General features: G+C 35.6%; 1 pseudogene across 1 annotated transcript; it reads left to right on the forward strand.

Moving 5' to 3' along the window:
* The first annotated feature begins 2,031 nt into the window (after nucleotides 1–2,031).
* Nucleotides 2,032–4,382, forward strand: LOC143549706 (protein kinase PINOID pseudogene; annotated as a pseudogene). The gene is made up of 2 exons (XR_013138177.1): nucleotides 2,032–2,609; nucleotides 3,529–4,382. The product of XR_013138177.1 is annotated as a protein kinase PINOID pseudogene (transcript).
* Nucleotides 4,383–17,769: the final 13,387 nt, after the last annotated feature.

Raw genomic sequence — 17,769 nt, forward strand, 5'->3', positions numbered from 1 at the left:
TGAGCTGGTGGCGCCGGACCTTGATGCGGAAGTAGGGCCGAAACGGACTAAAACTAGTTCGTCTGGAGCGTATAGTACTTCCGCCGGGTCGGATTGCCGCGTTGGATTCGACCTAAACATTGCGGGGGAGGAAACGTCTTCACCGCCGAGGAGGCGGCCATTGGGAAGGGACGCCAAGGGGAAAAAACCGGCTGAGGGGGGAGCCGTAAACATCGTCGATCTTGTTGAATCCCTCAATAAATTCAACAAAACCATGGAGGTGGTCTCTAATAACAAAAAGGAAAAAAGTCGAATGAGAGATTTGGACTTCCTTACAAGAGACTTCAGTAACCTAAATCCGGTCGATCAAATGCTGATGGAAAAGCAAAAGGAACGTATCCGAAAGAGGTTGATCAAAGAAGACCAAGCCGAAGAATAAGAATAATGTTTTTTTTAGTACTTTAATTTTTATTATATTTTTAGATATTAATGTGTTTTTTTAATTAATGTGTGTTTTTTTAAATAATTTATGAGTTTTTTTAATAATACGTTTTTTTAATACATTTATAAAAAATAAAAAAAAATTCGCTGGAGCCCCTCCACACCAGGGCCAGGGGCTCCAACGGGGGCTCCAAAACCCCCCTTATCCAGTTTCTCTCTCTGCCACACGTCATAATATTATTGGCTGGAGCCCCCACTGGAGCCCCCATTAGAGCCCCCCACACCCTGCAGCCTTAAGAATGAAAAACGTAACTTCATTAAGATGCTAGATTCGATATTCCTAGTTATAGGCATCTTGATCCAGACTATTATGCTTGTATACTAAATTACCCAAATCTCAAAAGGCACGTCATTCTCGTGTTAGGTTGAGGTACATTACGTTGTATGTATCTTTCAATCACATATGAATTATTTGTAATCTTACATTTGTGATTTGTCGATCTAGATGTTGTACTTTGCTTCATATGTAAATTTAAACAATTAAACTTAAACATCTAATCAATGTTTATTTGTGTCCCATGGCCAAAGCTCTAGTGACCAACTCGAATGACATGAAAGCAACATGTGCATAATATGTTTTGATAGTATAATTTTCTTATCAGATATAACAACCACGCTATAGAGTATAATAAAATAAATTATATCAGCGTACCGAAAACCCTAGCCGAGAAATCCAACCTACCCGAGTTCCACATAAGCATTTATTTACAATTATGCTAGGAGGCCAAGGGTAAGCCAAAGGGATTGATGAAGCCAAAACCCAACCTCACAAATCACAATCGGTTTCATGAACCTAAAATTTCAAGCTGCTCAATTCTCTGACCCAAGGTGCCGCCATCAATGTTGCCAACATGTTGCCCGTAGGGGGGGCAACTTATGAGAGGACAAGGGTGTTCCCGGTCACCCCGTTTCGTGGTGTAAATTTTCATGATTTAATTAGAAAACTTTTATAAGTATTAAGCCTAATCATCCATCATGACTTCAGTCACCCATATAACTTAGCTCAAACTTCCTCATTGGCTATCAAGCAACCCGACTAAACCGAACCTAAACCTGAAGACTCCGAAAACACCCCTCCCCCCCCCCCCCCCCCCGGCTTATTTAAATATTATCTACTAAATACTGAAAAGTAAAATTATTTATATTTAAAATTAAAAGCTTATGGGAAACATATACGATCCTGTAAATATCTGATACCTTTACCATAGTAGCCCCAATAGACTACTAAGAGAGAAGGAAACAGAAGCAACAATCTTCTCATCTCATGCTCACAGTCTCACTCACGTGCCACGAAGCCTCCTCCTACGTCACTAATCCCCCCCCTTCAGCACGTGCGACTCCTGTTCCCCCTCACGTGCCACCTTAATCACCCCTACTACATAAACACCACCCCATCTCTCACCCCATCAACCAAATTATCTCATTCTCCCCTCTCCGTACGACGTCGTCTTAACTACACCCCAACAACCTTCTGCCATCATCCCACTCCAATGCCACAATAATCTCATCTCTATATATTTGTAATCATTTATTATTGAGTCCTATTCAATAATGTTAGAGCTTCCAAAGGACCAACCGGAAGGCTGTAGCCAGAGTTCAATGAGCAGCGACAGCTGCACCAGCTTCAGCCGGTTATCCTTCGACGTGGTAGACACTCGACCTATGTACTCGCCGGAGAGTATGGCGGTGAAGCCGCACCGGTCGTCGGAATCGTCGTGGCAGGCGATTAGGTCAATGGTGCTTAAACGAACCGGTAGTGAAGGAATTAACACCGACGGCGGAAACGGTTTGAGCTTCAGGGATTTCACTCTCGTCCGACAGATCGGAAGCGGTGACATAGGGAAGGTTTATTTATGCAGGTTGCGAAATGAAGATGCTGAGAAAAGAAGGTGTTATTATGCTATGAAGGTGGTGGACAAGGACGTCTTGGCCTTGAAGAAGAAGGTGCAAAGAGCGGCTACGGAGAAGAAGATTTTGAACATGCTTGATCATCCGTTTTTGCCGTCCTTGTATGCGCAGTTTGAAGCTTCGCATTTCTCCTGTGTTGTTATGGAGTATTGTTCGGGTGGAGATTTGCATTCCTTGCGGCATTTGCAGCCGCGTAAACGGTTTTCTCTCTCCGCGGCTAGGTATTAGTTACACTATTTCTTATTTGCTTTTTGAAAATCAAAAATAAGTTAGAAAAACTTTAATTTGAGGCTTTAAAATTTTATCAAACGGTTTTTATTTTTTAAAAAGTAAATAAGCTGGGATTTCTTAACTCAGTTATAATTTTTTATTAAGTTAATAAGTTACAACATCATAACCTATGAAAATTTTCCTGGATGTTACAACTCATCATAATATAAGCAATTTTAAACACCTTATTAATTTTCAAAAAGTTAATAAGTTATAAGTTAGTGAAAATAAGCAATCCCAGACCCCTTTATCTAGATGTTTAAGAAAATAATGTTTTTTGAGAGCATAAATCAAAACTTTAATTGGAGCTTTAGGATAAAATTTTACCAAAAAATTTTTACTTTTTAAAAAGCAAATAAAATGGGATTCTTATTTTATCTCCTTATAAGAAGATGTTTGAGAAAATTATGTTTATTAGGTGTATAAGTCATAATTTACAACTTTTAACTCATAACTTATGCCATTGGGTGTTGGCCTAATGGTAGAGACAAACACTAACGTATTGGTTTCAAGTTTCTACTACCAACAAAGAAATTTACCCTTTAAAAAAAATAAAGATGTAAAATAATGAATGTCAAACACCTTGGTAATCAATTTTCTGTTGTATTTGGTTGTTTCTACACGCAATTTCCTGATTTGTTGTGATCAATTTTGAAAACAACTTTTGGACGCTACAGAATTTACTAATTTACTAATTATCAGGCTTTTTGACTTTTGTACCTGCAAATTTGCCTTTAATAGAGCCTTTTTTATTTCTATCTTTCAAATCGAATATACCAAAATTTGAGCTAAAACTGATTTGAGAGTTCAGAGTTTATTTCATAGAGATTTTGTTTTTGATATTGTTTTTGTGTATGTTGATGCATCCAGGTTTTATGCAGCTGAGGTATTGGTAGCTTTAGAGTATCTGCACATGCTTGGTATCATCTACCGAGATTTAAAGCCTGAAAACGTGTTGGTCAGATCAGACGGTCATATCATGCTCACTGATTTTGACCTATCGTTATGCTCTGACGCCATCCCAGCCGTCCAATCCCAATCTCAATCCATTGCTGATTCATTTTCTCCGTCACCGGATTTAACTTCCGTCTCACCTGCTGTGACGGTGCCACGTCAGCCCTCAGGTCACTTTTCGTGTCTCCCGAGTCAACTTTTTAGATCTAAAAAAATCCAATCATTCTCCGCCGCGAAACGGTTGTTCGTGGCAGAGCCCGTGACCGCGAGGTCGTGCTCGTTCGTCGGAACTCATGAGTACGTCGCTCCGGAAGTCGCCTCCGGGCGGTCACACGGCAATGCCGTTGACTGGTGGGCCCTTGGGATATTTGTTTACGAAATGGTGTACGGGTGCACGCCGTTTGCGGGTGTCACGAATGAGGCTACATTGCGTAACATTGTAAAAAAGCCGCTAAGGTTTCCAACGGTTTCGCCAAACTCTTCGCGGGAAACGCAAGCGCGTGACTTGATAACAAAGTTGCTAGATAAGGACCCCGAAAGCCGGTTCGGGTCGAAACGTGGGGCGGCGGATATTAAGACCCACCCGTTTTTTAATGGGTTGAAGTTTGCGCTTATCCGGTCGGTGACACCGCCGGTGTTACCGCAGCAAAAGGCGACGACGGCAACGGCGGCATCGTTTGATTTCTTTTGACTAGTGAGATTACCATTGAGGAGATGTAAATATAAGTTAGGTGTAGTTTTATTTTTATTGATTAAGAAGAGGATTATACCCCATTTTAATTTCTAGGAAAAATCTTGTTTCTATTGTTGGATATCCTCTATGATTATATCAGATGCTTACATATCTCACTAATACATATGTTTAATGCTAAACTAGAGATATGCTATGAAGGTGAATATAGACACTACTTTTTTTAATTTATTTTTAATCATAAATTTATGAGTAGGTAAAAGGACTAAGATGCCCTCATGTGCAGTACACATGAGGTGATTTAACGGAAAAGCTTAACGTTCGTTATTGTAAAGAACAAAAATTAAGGAAAGTTGGCATATAAAGGACAATGGCTGAAAGTAAAGTTTTTAAAGGATCTAATCCATAAATCTGCTATCTTTTAAAGACAAAATTTGTATTTCTGTCTAATTAAAAAGAAAACTATTAAATATGATATTGAAGTTATAATGAATAGAATGCTCGTTTTTATAGTGTAATTTTTTTTAAAAATATTAGTGTAAGAAAACGTTATAAATGCTTAAAAGTTGTTAAGGAACTGGTTTAATGTTGTGTTTAAAAGAATTGTACCATGCTGCGTTACTTATATTCATAAAACTATATAATTTATCTTTTGTCCTTTTTATCTGTATTATAATACAATATAGACTTGTTTGAAAAAAACAGTTGACACGATAAAAAAATACTAATGTTCAAGCCCCAAGTTTATTTAGAGGTTGATTGATTCTATTCTAGTGGTGCCATTGGCATCTTTATCGCAAAATCGTGACACATAAACCAAGTATAATGGTCTATAAATGAAATCATATGCAAGAAAATGTGTATAATCATATTTCACTTGTTAGAACGTTAAGAAGTCTTAACTTTACTATTCTAGAATTAGCTTTAATCTCACAAAATGGTCCAGGTAAACCGGTAAAGTGTAAACAAACTAGACATGATTATGAGAATGTTATGTCCGTGAAAGACTTTTACATGTGACGTAAGGTAGTATGCAAGTTTTGATACAAAAATGTACTACACCTTGACAAATCTTTTTCTTTTATTTGGTTTATGAAAAAAGATTATTCATTAAGATTTATGAATAATATTACGTAATGAATTTTTCAAAAAGCTGAAGCTAAAAAGTAACTCTAGACTAATTAGATACAGAATTAGAATAATATTATTCATGTACATCTCTTGTACACTTGTAGTGCGTGTTTCAAAACTTACATAAGTCAAAATAACACATACACACCATCATTATAGAATGATAAAAATGTAATTGAAAGAAGTAACCTCACCTCTAAGGTTGTATGATATGGTAAAGGACATTGAAGCTCCTTTACAGTGCAACGTCAGTGTCATTTGCGTATTGGGGGCTTTGAAACCTTTTTTCATAACGTTATGCTATGGTTAAAGCCCTACATAGACGCCATATTATATATATAAATATACTAGTTTTAGAGCCCGTGTCACACACGAAATAATTCGAATTATCAAGTTATAAGTAAAAAAAATAATTACATAGAGTATATGAAAAAAAATGTATTACATCGATATTTGTATCTATACAATGTCTACATAAATTGATTTTATTTATATATATCACAAAATGATTTTTTTAAATGAACTTAATAAAAAAATGTCCGTGCAAAAACGCACTCGAGAATGCTTCTTTCTATTGAAAAATTCATTCTCGGTGCCATATATGTATAATTAAAAGACTTTTGGTTATGAACCAATTTCGGAAATTAATCTTCTCATACGATAGTAGTTCTAACCACTCAACCTAAATACAAAAGGAGTGTTACCTTTATTGATATATTTATCAATTTACCACTCATCAAAGGAAAGTAGAACATTAAATTGTAACAATGGATGTTCTTCAAGAGCTATGTTTTTCTGAGCTACACCATGAAAAATATTTTGATAAGTTTCAGAGGGTCTTCTCGACTTTGTCATAATGACAACATAAAAAACAATATGTTAACCCATTCAATTTTGTGAATATTCATTTGAGCATAGTTTTGCATGACATACTTCCCATACAACGTTCTGATCATCATTGTAGGAAAAATTAATGTTGACATAAATATTTCAAATTTGATAAAAGTTAGAAGCATTGATAGGCATGGGGGTGACACGTCGAAAGTGTTCACAATATTTTCTTATATTTTAATAGTTAAGGGGAAAATAGTCAGTTTGCCAAATCCCGAACCTTTTGATTATTTTAAAAAATGCCCTTAAAAATAAATTTGAAACTTGAATCATGTTTAAACTTCTAACTTTCATACTTTTGACATTTTAAAGTCAATACTTTGAACTCATAAAAAATTTGACGATAAATCTATTTTGCATTCTCAAACTTTTAAAAATACTCAAAATTTTCCGTTTTGACCGGTTACAAATTTTAACCTAAATGCAATTAACTTTTACCAAACAATCTATTTACCAACTTTTGACCCATAAAATCAAATTTAAGTTTCACAAAAAACCCGAAACAATTTTCATTTCAGAAACATGATTTGTTGTTGATTTTTAAAATTCACCAAGTATTTTGAAATATCCCTTACATATATTATTATTATTATTATTATAATTATTATTAGCTTTTATATAGCTGTTAAACTATGATCTTATTATTAATATTATTATTAATATTATTATAATTAGTAGTAGTTTTTATATAGCTGTTAAACTTTGATTTCCTTTATTTTGCTTCATACATATGTACTTAGAGCCGAGGGTCTCTCTGGAAGCCACCTCTTTATTCCTTTGGATAGAGGTACGGTGTGCCTACATCCCACCCTACCCAGACCCTACTTATAGCTTTGCTGTCGGTGGGATTTTACTGGGTATGATTGACTGACTGACTGACAAGTATTTTGAAATATATAGTAAAATAACATGTTAATATTTATATTTATAAAAATATATAGATATTATATAAATATAGTGTAAAAGGAAAGTGAATCATTATTGATTTATTACATATATTAGGATATATTAGTTTTGGAGGGAAAAAATTATGAGAATTAACCAAAACATAACAAGTGTCCATATTTATTTTACTTTATTAGAATAGGTAGATATGTATGTGTGTGGATGAGAAGAAAAGAGAGAGAAGGCGCCAGGTTTGGGTTCAGCGCCCACCACCAAGGCGCCCTGTGGCGGTGTACGCCCCCCCCCCCCCCCTCCTCTTAACAAACGTTTGTAATATTTGAGTGACTTCACTCTGGTTTTGTATATTATAATTTATAAAAAGATGGGACCTACAAAGAAAAGAAGATAAGTAAGCGCAAACAAAGGAAACTAAGATCATGTGTAGGAGACAATCTCATAACCTAAACCACATCAAATGTCTCCTCTACTCCAACTAATCCATGTCTTACCTTTACTTCCTACTTATTCCTTCGATTTTATTCTCATTATCACAACAAAACTCATTTTTAAATCAAGGCTTATTCCTTCGACGATGCTTCATTAAAAACCTTCAAGTAGTTACGTTATAAGCGGTGCAATGTTTTATTAATCACTCCGAATATCGTTAAAGATGTTTATGCATTAAGGATATCGAGGCATGTTTAGTATGTAATCAGTTTATGTAGAGAGCTATAAGAATCGAATACTGTAATTATTCATAGCTTTTAAGAGAGACGGTGTAACGATATTAGGGAGAATATTGGAGGTGATTTACAGGTTTCTGGTGTGATGTGGCTAGAGAATAGGTCTACTTCAGCAAATCACCAATCACTAATGAAGTTAACATCCGTTAGTCGCTTTCCGTTAAAAACAAATACCCCTTTAGTTGAGACTGTTATTTGCCAATAGGTAATAGTTTGGATTATTTAAAACCAATATTCATTGATAATAAATATTATAAGAGTGAGTCTAATTTGTTAAGTATAATCTTATTATGTATCATGATTAAAATAAAAGGGTATGGTGTTTCTCTTTGTATTGTACTCAAAAATCAAAATCGATGTAATATTGAACGTCCAATCTTCGTTGTTAAAAAAATATATTTTATGAATTTCATCTTTAATAATATGTGTGTCCAGTTTGTTTACTATTCAATTTTACGTATTTATATAGATCTCGTCCATGCGAGTAAATAGAATTCATAATTATATATATTTCTTTTGACAGCTAGATACTTATTAAAATCACACTAAAAGACTATAATATTTCACGATATAAGTAATAAAATATAGAAAGTTCCTTGAGAGCTTATGAAACGCGTAAAAGCTTTTCAAAACAACAATTCATTATTAAATGTTAACTACAATTTTATGTTGATCACCGGTAAGCTCCATATGCTTGTCGAATCTATCCAAGATATGGACTTCTTGCTCCGGATTTTCAAGCTACTATGTGTGTACACGCCCGTTAAAAAGTTCAAGGATTCATGGAACATGCAGAATGGTTCATATTGATCTTTGAAGAGAACTGGAGATAACTTATGACAATCTAAGTAATCAAGCAACCAAGAATTTGATCGCCAGGTCATGCTAATTCCATAAATAGTGGATCTTTGACAAGCTTTTCGTGGAAATTATTGGACAAGACCTCTACGCTTCCCCAGGTGTGTAGGGTCGCTCCCCGTGTGCTAGAGGGAGGACAGGAAAGTTTGTGATCTGGCTTGTTCGGGGGAGTTGTGCAAGAGGGAGCTCCTTGCCCTAGCCGAAAATTGAAGCAGTTAGCAAGGAGTTCTTTCCCATAGATACCATTTTCTTATACGTGTTGTGTGTTGGTGACATGTTAGATCATTTTTATCTTTCAAATGATTTGATGTAAGCTTTCATTAGATCTAAATCCTATATCTTTCACAGAGTTATCTTCACTTTTCTCGGGTCTCCCTCTCCCCAAAGAACCACGACATTGTTGCCATTGGCATCGTCAACTCCCCCTCTCGTCTTATCCTTTGTTTGCGTACCAAAATCTCCTAGCTCCATTTTTCTACATGTCGATTTCACCATAACACTACCTCCGCCGCCTTTGGCGACATGTCTTTATCATTTGTTATAAATTTTTTCTCATAACTTACCTTTAGCCTTACTAACTTCTGAAATGTGGTGCACCAGAATAAATTTTCTGAAGTTTCTTATCTATGATAACAAGTTGAGGCTAATCCTATGCAATTGATCATCAAATAGGACAAACTACTTACTCAAAATTTAATATTATTTATTGAACTTTCATACTCTTTATGCTTTTTATTAATAAACTTACTATTCATCACCAGTTAATGTGATTAAATAATGCGTACCATGATCATGTTGATGACATGACATATTTTTACCACATTAAACTAAAAAAAAATTAAAAAAAAATTAGAGTTTCCTCATCTCATACTCTTTATATATCTTCATCACTATCAACATTAGTCCACAATGTTATCATCACGTTAGCATTGATAGTCACTTCCTCCACCAGTCCACCTGACCACCACCAGCAAACGTCACCATTAATATCCTCTCACCAATCCGATTTTAGCTAAGATTTATCGAGTTCAATGAGTTCCAAATTCGGTCGTGGCTTCTAATCATATTCTCTTATAGTGGTTGCAATTGTTTTTGAAATCCTGTCAAATATGTAACCAGTTTGTACAAGTTCAACAAAATTAGGTTATTCACACATTTTCACATTATTTTTTTAATTTTAAAATAAAATGACACTTTTATGTGTATATATTATATGTTGGTGTTTAATATCTAATGACGGTGATAAGCACGTGAAAGTAGAGAGAGTAGGGTAGAAAGAAAGATAGTTGTGTTGGCATGTGAGCATTAAAGCCTTGTCGGCTAAGCCCAATAAAACAGCCAGGCCAACTTAACCACTTGGACCTAACCACGTTATGTACATGCATTATGGTCTGGTCGGAAACTTCCTTAACTTTTACAACGGTTTTGTTAGTTTTGTAAGTATTTGCAAAAGTACGATGTTAGCACAATGGTTAGTCTAGACGAATAATGACACACTATCCATGTAGACGTGTGTCATTGAGTTGAGTAAGGCGTTAGGTGTTAAGAATTTGCAAGATTTTGTTTCTAATGTTAAAGAGGTTCTTGTTTCCGAAGGCTATCAAGAAGGTGTTCAATGAATGTTTTTTCTCTGAACATTCGTGGGTTAGGGAGTTCTAGCAAAGCCGATTGGATTCGAGGTCTTCGAGTCCATCATGAGGTTAGTTTTATTGTTTTACAAGAGTCGCAATTTGTTTCCTTGGATTCTGTGGATGTGGGACGGTTTTGGGGTTATGGTGAGTATTCATTTGATTGGGTTCCTTCGTCTGGAAGGTCGGGTGGGTTATTATCGATCTGGGATTCTCAAGTCTTTCGTATGGAAAGGGTGGTCAAGAATAATAATTGGCTTCTAGTTTCGGGCACTGTGAAAGGAAAGAGTAGCTTGTTTCATATTCTCAATGTTTATTCTCCTCAAAATCTAGTTACTAAACGAGCTCTTTGGAGGGAAATTCGTGATTTGATCGGGGAGGGTAATGGGAGGTGGATTGTGGCAGGAGATTTTAACTCGGTTCGGTGTGCCGAGGATAGGCGGAATTCTTTGTTTAATGTGGGTGAGGCCAATGAGTTTAACGATTTCATTGATGATTCGAATCTTCACGAGTACTCCTTGAAAGGGAGGCGTTTTACTTTTGTTGCAGGAAATAAATTAAGCCGTATTGACAGAATCTTCGTTAATTGGGATTTCTTTATGGAATGGCCGTGTGCGGAGTATATTGCTCTCGAAAGGAATAAGCCGGATCATAGTCCGTTGGTTTTGAAAATTGGTTCTTCCAAGAACTATGGTCCCAAACCGTTTAGGTTTTTCAATTCATGGCTTGGTAGAGAGGATTTTGGGACGTTGGTTAAGAAGACGCTTGTTGATGGCTTGTTTCATGGTTCTCCGGACGCGAGATTGTTGTATAAATTTAAAGCTTTGCGTGATGCTATCTCTAGATGGGCGATCGATTGTAAAGCCAAAGAAAAGGAGGAAAGGGTTTTATTGGAGCAAGAGTTGCGTGATTTGGACCAAACCATGGAGGCTCGGGATTTGTTGGAAGAAGAGACATGGTCTTTAAGCGAAATTAAAAGACGGTTAGGCGAGTTGGATAATCATTATTACCGGGATTTGAAGCAAAAGGCTCGGTGTAATTGGGCAATTCATGGAGACGAAAATTCTCGATTTTTTCACGGTTTTATTAATAAACGTAAAGCTTCAAATTATTTTCCGGGTTTGGAAGTGAATGGGGTGTGGGAAACAAACCCGGTTCTCATTAAAAATGAAGTTTTGCGTTTCTTTGCTGGTAAGTTTAAAGAATCTATTACACATCGGCCTCGGTTGATTGGATATGGGTTTTCGGTCTTGTCTTCGGTGGAGGCGGATTTTTTGATCAGTGATTTTTCCATGCATGAGATCAAGAAGGCGGTTTTTGAATGCGGTAGTGACAAAGCTCCTGGGCCGGATGGTTTTAATTTTAGGTTCATTCGGTTTTTTTGGGAGTTGTTCGAGAAGGATTTTGCGGATATTCTTGATCATTTTCATAGTGTTAAAAGTTTTTGCTCGGGGGTTGGATCGTCTTTTATCACCTTAATTCCTAAGGTAAACAATCCGTCATCTTTGGAGGATTTTAGACCGATAAGTCTCATTGGTTGTATTTTAAAGACTGTGTCGAAGGTGTTAGTGAATCGACTCAAAACGGTTATGAATAAGATTGTCTCAGAGCATCAGTCGGCTTTCTTATCCGGGAGATATATTCTTGATGGCCCTTTGGTGGCTAATGAGGTTATTGCTTGGGCTAAGAAGAGGGAGAGAAGAATTTTTATGTTCAAGATTGACTTCGATAAAGCCTATGATAATGTGAATTGGGAGTTCTTGTTGTCGGTTCTTTCTCAGATGGGTTTTCCTTCGGTCTGGTGTGATTGGATTAGTGGTATTTTGTTGGCGACCAGATCATCTGTTCTTGTTAATGGATCTCCTACATTCGAATTTGGGTGTCATAAAGGCATTCGTCAAGGTGACCCGCTATCGCCTTTTCTTTTTATTATTCTGATGGAGGCTTTTTCAGGTATGTTGAAACAAGCCTGTGATATAGGTGCGTTTCATGGTATTACTCTTCCTAATGAAGGTCCTACTTTATCCCATCTTTTTTATGCGGATGATGCTATGATTATGGGAGAATGGTCTTCTTTTAGTTTTGATAACTTGAAGCGTATTCTTCGCATATTTTACTTGTGTTCGGGGCTAAAGATTAATCTTCATAAATCAGTGTTATTTGGAGTAGGTGTAGAAGATGGTGAGATCGATATCCAAGCTGGTTTCATGGGTTGTAAGCCGGGTAGAATCCCGTTTTCTTATCTAGGGATTATGGTTGGCGCTAACATGAATAGGGTGGTTAATTGGGAACCGGTTGTGTCCAAGTTCAAGAAGAGGCTTTCTAAATGGAAAGTTAATTCGTTATCTATTGCCGGTCGGTTAACCCTTATTAAATCGGTGCTGGATAGTCTTCCCACTTATTATTTTTCGCTTTTTAAGGCACCCAAGAAGGTTACCAATGATTTAGAAGCTTTGATGAGAAGGTTCTTATGGGGCGGTTCGGATGAAGTGAGGAAGATGTCATGGGTGGCTTGGGAGGTAGTCACCAAACCTATAAAAGAAGGGGGTTTAGGTATCGCTCGTTTAGAGGTTAATAATCAAGCGCTGATTACTAAATGGCTTGGGAGATTTCTAAACGATCATCACGCGATGTGGAGAAGAGTAGTGTTGTCTATTCAGGGGTCCTCGCGCGGTTGGGGGCTTGCTCCGGTTAATAATGGGGTTCCCGGGGTTTGGAAGAATTGTGTTATGTTTTGGAACAAATTTAAGGTTGATGGTGTGGGTTTTAATAGAGTGATCCGGGCCACAGTTGGGAATGGTCGCCAAGTTCGGTTTTGGATGGATTTGTGGTTGGGTTCGGCGCCGATTATGGACAAGTATCCGTCCTTATATGCGGTAGAAAAACATAAAAATGTCTTGTTAGCAGATCAGTTGGTGGTCACTGGATCCTCTCGTCGCATTGTGTGGGATTGGCTTAGAGTTCCTTGCTCCCAACAGGAGGTGATCGAGAAGCAAGAGTTGGAAGATCTCCTTCAAGGGGTGGTGATGGTTGACCGTGAAGATTCATGGTCTTGGGCGGTTGGTAGCTGCAAAGAGTTCGAGGTTTCGTCGATTAAAAGATGGATGGTTCGGTCTGTTGTGGATGCTGGGAGTTTCGGTTTTCAATGGAGCGATTGGGTCCCGAAAAAATGTAATATTTTTATGTGGAGGGCCGTTCTGGATTGTCTCCCAACCAAGGAGGCTTTAGCTAGACGTCATTTGCATTGTGATGATCATAGTTGCGCTTTATGTGAGAGTAATGAGGAATCGCTCGAGCACTTGTTAACCGGGTGTTTCATTTCTATGGCCGTTTGGAATGCGATTGGTTCATGGTGCAACATCCCTAGATATTTTGTTTTCCATGTTAATGATTTGGTGGAAGTGCATAAGGTTAGTGGTGCGACGGGGAACAAGAGATTGATTATTCATGGCATTGTCATCATTACTTGTTGGAGGATTTGGCGGGCTAGGAATGAAAAGATTTTTTCGGGCAAGAACACTAAGGTGGTAGAAATGGTTGCGGATATAAAATCTTTGGGTTTTCTTTGGTACAAAAATAGATCTAAGATAGGGGTAGTGGATTGGAAAAGATGGTGTTTATTTGATGTAACGTGATTGTTGTTTTTGGTTTGTGGCTTTCGACGTCTTTCTCAGTCTTGGTGATAGTCGTTGGTTGTGTTTGTTTTTAATGAAAGTCAATTTTCAAAAAAAAAAAAAAATCCATGTAGACGTGTCGTATAATATTTTTCACATATCATATGATTTGTTTAACTTAATATGATTTGTATGTGTGGTAAGTTTTATATGGGTCGTATAAAAATATAATAAGGTTTTATATAAGTATGTCTTATGTTTGAAAATGGTATATATCGGCTAGTATTATATGTAGAAATTGTTACATGACACGTATGTAGGTTTATTAGTTAAACTAATTGATGTGACGATGGTGTGTTATAGGGTTTGTATAAATGTGGGGTGGTATACGTATAAAACTAATAAACTATAGCAACACCTTATTACAGTTCTAATTTTACTTAACGCAAACTATTTACGTATTTTTTTTTAATACTTTGAACTATCATTAATCCAAACTCACATGTTACTAAATAGTAGGGGTGGCTGTCTGGTGTAAACAAGCCAAGGAAGCTCAAGCTTGACTAATTAATTTAGGAGAAAACGAGCTCTATTCTTTTTGAGCTGTATACTAATAATGTTTTCTAAATCGAGCTGGATTCGTTTATTATTTATTAAATATTTAATTTTAGAAAAAAATGGCTAATTAAAAAGTTTAGTTTGCAAATAGGCCAAACACGCCAAAAACCATCTTTTATGATCATGTTTATACACTAACAGTACATACAAGTTATGATCAACGACGGCAAGCGAGACAACCATGTATGGTCGATGGTCCAATAAGCCCTTGCTTGGGTAGCATTAAGCCGTTAACTCACGCTTTACTACTTATTATTATCAATATATTTGGAATATAATGTATTGTCTGTTTCATGTTTTTAAACAAATACTATGATTTGTTACATATCACCAAAAACACAACTGGTAGGAGAGTTATTACATATACCTTTATGCTATATATCAATCAGTTTGGACCGTTTGGTGCTTTGGAAGATTGATGTAGACAACAGATCGGACAAACCCTAAGTTGGGACAGGTTCATTAAAAGAATTGGCCCGAAAACATTAAGGACCGGGCTTGAGTTGAACATTAGACCCATGGTTCCCACAACCCATAAAGTCACAGTAGAACTGGTCCCGACTTCTGTTCAATGTTTTGCATAACATCTTATGGTGTTCAAGAAATTATGAATATTGACTTCCCTAAGTCAAAGATATGTCGAGTCGTAAATTGAAATGTTGGACACGAGCACATGAGATGAAGGTTTGGATTTGACATAAAACAAATTGACAATAGAAAGTAATCGTAGTGTTATATATACGTAGATATATCTTCTGAAGTCTGAGCATATAAACAGGGGCGGACCCAGTAAACTTGTTTATGTTTTATATGGTTTTTTATATTCGTTTTTAACGTGTTATTTACGTATTGAATGACAATTGAGTGACAGTGTGATACATATTCATTGAACATTTATTAAAAGTGGCACCATTGGCTTTAATGTAAGTAGATATGAAAAAAACTTGTAAACAGTACAGTTGGTTCATAACATAAAGCAATATAAAAGTTTGAAAGCATGTCTGACCCTTTAAACTGTATATGTGTGGTAGATAGGTTAGGTCCTTTTCACTCTTGCAAGCAATGTAGTTTAGATTACCTAAACACAGAGAGACAAAATTATAAGAAAAGAATCTTACTAAATGACTATAACCCTTTAGCCAACTTTTAATACTATAGTTTTCAAGTTTTTGAGTATAAGTTTCAGCAAGTTTATTAAGATTATATATTGTCTTTTTGCATAGTTGTTAAAGAGATTGTATTTTTGCAACTTTTTTGTTTCAAGTTAAATTTCATCGATCACCAATGTTGTCATGTTGTGGTAGCATGTAACATGCCACCATCAGCCACACTGTTGTAAAATCACGCTTGTACGATGTTGAATGCTGATATATGTGTGAACCTTGTGATTTTATGATTCAAAATATAAAAACCACAATAAATAAAAGAGAAAAAAAAATATTGCTGATATAAACTTCTTGTCATACGTAGACATTAGTTCCTAAGTAAATATTCCAATCGAACATGAAAATTTGTATGATCAACCGTTATTATTTACAGTGACGAATCCAGAAGTTTTTGTCAGTGGGGGAAAAATTATGTCAGTTAAAATGAATAGGTCAAAATGGGTCGGTCGAAATAAGTCCGGCCGGTTACTAGGGTCCGGGTATAAACAATTTATTTATTTACTTAATGATATTCCAAATTATTCATACTTATTACCTAATGATATGATGGATTTACAACATTTCCTTTCAAACTTAAACATGTATAAATTTTTTATTATCACAACAATATACCACAAACATGAAAAAAAACACTTACAGACAAAGAAAAAAAGAAAACACTTGTAAACCATAAATATGATAAAAAAACACGTTTTAGGATCAAATACAAATCATTCTTAACATGAAAATAGTGAGAACCAATTTACTGTTATTATTAAGTTTGATTTTATAAGTGTTTGCTGTTATTTTTTTATCGTATTGTTGATGTCTGATTATAAGACGTTATAAGTATTTGTTGATTTACATTTGTTATTATTAGGTTTTTTCTTATGTTGTTATAAGTATTTGCTGTTATTTTTTTGTTGCTAATTTTGATTATTTTGTTGTTATTATTAGGATTTTTCCTTTTTATTATAGAATATTGCTTATGTAGATTGGTATTGTTTCTTACGTTCTCATTTTTTGTAGACTGATATTGTTTTCTACGTTCTCATGTTAAAATCATTTTGTATATGAACATTCCCAAAAAAAATTTCTGAACAAAAGAAATTAGAAAATAAAGAGCACGATCAAGTATTCCAATAACATTATATATTATTTGCTTAATGTGATTTACTTATGAATTACGATTTTATCTAACATATAGAAGGTTAAATTACTAAGCTGTTTAAATCTCAAATCAATAAGAGGTCTATTTTGTTCTTTTAGTTGAACAAAAAAGAGTTGTTTAAACTTGTATTTAATCTTTAAATGACTGTGTTTTCATGAACACTTGCTTTCCCAATTCAATTTCATCTTCTCCAACCATCTCTTCATGGCTTTCATGACGTCCTTGCAAAAAAAAAAAAAAAAAAAAAAATCACTCAGCCTCTTTTATTTCTTCTCTCTTTATCAGTTTCCTAGGTGCCTCCTAGATATTTGAGAAGGGGTATGCTAAAAGAAATCAAAATTTTTCTACTGTTGAGACGAATCTCAGTGGGGGTTTATCCCCCCTGAACAACACTTAGATCCATCACCATAAAAGTAGAATTATAAATATGTTATTTACTGTCGTAATGATGATCAGCCATTATTATTTGATTAATATGATCAATGATCACATGCAAACTCGTCTTATTAGAATCATCGTATTCTATAACCGATCGTTAAGATGTGATATGCTTTCTAATCGGCTAATCGCAACACCTTCAAATAAATGTTGATTTATTAAGTTCATTGGTAAAAGTAAAGTATGGAATCAAAACTATTAACTCGCTGTGATAAATTCTTCTGAACAGAAATATAGAAGACTGAATGTCTTTCTCTAGTGTAAAATGGTTGATAGAAGAATTTGTTACTGGTCGTAATGGTCGTAATATCCTTTTGGTTTTCTTCTAAACAATGTCTCTATAT

The sequence above is a fragment of the Bidens hawaiensis genome, unplaced genomic scaffold, assembly GCF_021521415.1.
Source record: "Bidens hawaiensis isolate Kalapana, Puna unplaced genomic scaffold, B.hawaiensis_p1.1 tig00015763_1, whole genome shotgun sequence".
Taxonomy (NCBI): Eukaryota; Viridiplantae; Streptophyta; class Magnoliopsida; order Asterales; family Asteraceae; genus Bidens; species Bidens hawaiensis.